Here is a 3292-nt window from a genome sequence, read left to right as displayed (position 1 = left end):
GAACAAACCACAAATTGATAACTGGGCACAAGCCTGTACCAAGTCAGAAGAAAAACAATACATGGGGAAAAGAATAACAGGCAAACAGGTTGGAGAAAAAGGTGGCTTACAATACAGTGAAATCTTACGTAAGCTCTAACCAACAGTGACTGCAACACATATTACCAAATGAAAAGGAAGCAGTACTGTACAAGCAGTCGACGTAACGTTTCGATCCCTGTCTCCAATTTTAAATTGGGATCATCTTCAGGACTATAAATTTCAATTTTGCCTGATTGTGTTTATAAAAGCCTGTGGGATTTAAACAGGAGGAAGGAAAGGGGAAGGAGAAAAAATTATCTCAAGGGAAAATATTTACATACTTACAACAAGTCAGTTACATTTCTATTCAGTACGAAGTTCCTAATGTGCAGGAACAGTGCAGAGACAACTGTGCACAATAAGTGCATGATTACTACAAATGGGCACGAGTGGAATTGTGCTAATTTTTTGATGAAAAGCGACGAAGTGAGCGAGAGACCATGCAAGTTAAATAGTTGAGTAAGTGCATGATTACTTCCAAAGTGCACGAGTGAAGTTGTGCTCATTTTGATGAAAAACGACAAAGTGAGCGAGAAACCATGCAAGTAAAATGGCTGAGTGTGTGGGAGAAAGGTTTGGATGTTCGACGCATGAATGGTGCTTGTGGCCGAACAAAGATTCGCAAACCGACAGTTATCCAGTGACTGGTGCGGCCGAAAAGGGGCCGGTTGTGGCTATTTACCTTAGTCTCAGGAGTGGTCAGCGTACTAACCTAAGCACTAGATTGTAGTGCGGTCACGATGGTAACAAGTGGAGGCAAGTGAAGACATCGGTCTGTCTGGGGTCAATTTAAAAACAGAGAGAGAGACCGTTATCATTAGTGGTTAAGCAAGGGTGGCGTGATTGATGAGGGCCGTTTGATACAATTACCTTAGCCGCCAAGCAAATAACTTTCAGCGGCGTCGCGGTTCAATGAAGAAACTGCAGTAGCTTTCCTTCCCAGAAACAGATTACGTGACCTGTATCAAAAGAATAGTGATTTCAGTGAGCCGTGCCTGCGGGCAGTGCGGGTCTGTTGAGTTGAGACTGAAATGGGGGTTACCTTTTACAATAGTTCAGTTACTGCGGGCTTCGTGGGCTTGTGAACGGCCGCGGCACGATGGGGCAAACCTGTTCGATGTGATCCTGTCAAAATAACAAGGAGGGTTCAGTGGGACGGCATCTTGGGGGTGAGCGGTGGCTGCGAGGAAAGGGGTGACTCTTACCGCAATGTGATAACCGTAGGACGGCGTGTGGGTCCCGTCTGGTCAGCGTGGTGGATGTTGCATGCAGGCTAGGGAGATGTGCGTGTTAAGCACCCATCTCGGAGGTCGTAACAACTGAGAGACGGCTGAAACATGGGCGCCATTTTGGGGTGGTGAATCGGCAAGGGAGTGAGTGAATTTGTGAGAAAAGTGACATGAAAGATTTAAAGCGCACTATAAATATCAAAACTCAATGAAACAACAGAATGTAATACTATAAAAACAGTTTGTAATTGAATGGTAAAATTAGGCAGATCGTTCTATGCGCTTTAGCCCAGAGGCAGTTCATTGGGCTTGAAGAATTACATTTCCGTGCGTCTCTTTGATTTGCAAAAAGTTCCTGGGTGCACACAGAGGGAATTATACCGAGCTGAATTGTATTTCCGTGCGTCTTTTGGATTTGCAAAAAGTTCTTGGGTATACAGGGAGGGAATTACACCACGCTGGTCCAGTCCTCTGATCTGTTGAGGCCATCCTGTATGGAGTTGAATTGGATGATGAATTTGAGCTCTTCCTTGTTCAACAGTTGTCCGATATTACCACCTCTAGGCGGTAGTTTCAAGACCTTGAGTACAGTCCACTTTATGTCATTTTCAGAGTGTTTGAGCGCTGTATAATCGTCAACCAATGAGGCATTCAGGGTCCCGCATCGAATGCGGCTTCTGTGTTGTCCAATTCGGATCTTGACTTTCTGTGTAGTTTGCCCTATATATACCTTTAGGCAAGGGCATTGGATCAAATATATAACATTTTGTGTATTACAATTTGAGAAGGAATAACTGTGTACAGTGACGTTGTTAAAAGTGAAACTTTTGCCTTCAATTGTAAAGTTACAATTGGTACACCCACCGCATTTCGAGTGGCCAACAATGGGGGACGGACCCCATACAGTGTCAAGAGTAGAAGCAGATGGTGCGCTAGGGAGAGCTGCCCTGACAAGGTGGTCTCTGAGATTCTTGTTCTTTTTGAAGGCGAACAAGGGTTTATCAATGGTAAGGATGCCCGAGTAAATGATAGGCCAATGTTTGAGTATAGTTTTCCTCAACTGATGGGAAACAGGTGAGAAAGTGGACACACATGCAATACGTTTTAAATCAGTTTTAGGTTTGGGGGTGAGTAAGATCTCCCTGGGACAATACCACGCATGTTTGGAGGCATTTTTGACTATTTTCTTAGGATAGCCACGCTCTTTCAGTTTTGATGCTAGAATCGCAGCTTCCTGGAAATAGTCCTCCTTGAATGAGCAGTTGCGCCTAATCCGCAAAAATTGGGAATAGGGAAATGAGTCACGTAGGGCTCTTGGGTGATTGCTATTGTAGGCCAAGAGGGTATTCTTCTCGGTGGGCTTTCGGTGAAGTCGCGTGAGTAGAAAACCATCATTGAGGAAAATTGTGAGGTCCAAAAAGGAAACGGACTCATTATTGGTAGTAATGGGAAATGTCAGACCCAGACAGTTGTTATTCATCCAATGAAGGAATTGGCGTAGGCAATCGACGTCCTGTTTCCAAATGATGAAAATATCGTCGATATACCTACGCCAAAACACTATCCCTGAGAAGAATGGATTTGAGGGATTGAGAATTACATTGGTCTCAAGCTGGTCCATGAAAAGCACGGCCAGATTTGGGGCAAAAATTGCTCCCATTGAGGTGCCCTTGATTTGTTCATAGAAAGTATTGTTGAACATAAAGAAGTTTCTCGTAAGACATATTTCAAGCAATTGAAGTATGAATGTGCTGGGCACAGAATGAGGGCGGGGACGTGATTCCAAAATCTTATGGATAACTAGTAATGCTGATGTCTGAGGTATGTTAGTGTAAAGGGACTCTACGTCCATGGTCACAAGAGTTTCTGATGTCGGATCAAAAGGATGGTGTTCGATCATATTGATCATATTCATGGAATCCCTTACAAGCATTGGGTTGCTGGGACAAATTCCTTGATAAAATAATCCACATAAGAGCCTA

Source organism: Lissotriton vulgaris, chromosome 8 (genome assembly GCF_964263255.1).
Source record: "Lissotriton vulgaris chromosome 8, aLisVul1.2, whole genome shotgun sequence".
In the NCBI taxonomy this organism is placed as follows: Eukaryota; Metazoa; Chordata; class Amphibia; order Caudata; family Salamandridae; genus Lissotriton; species Lissotriton vulgaris.
This window is presented reverse-complemented; position numbering follows the sequence as displayed.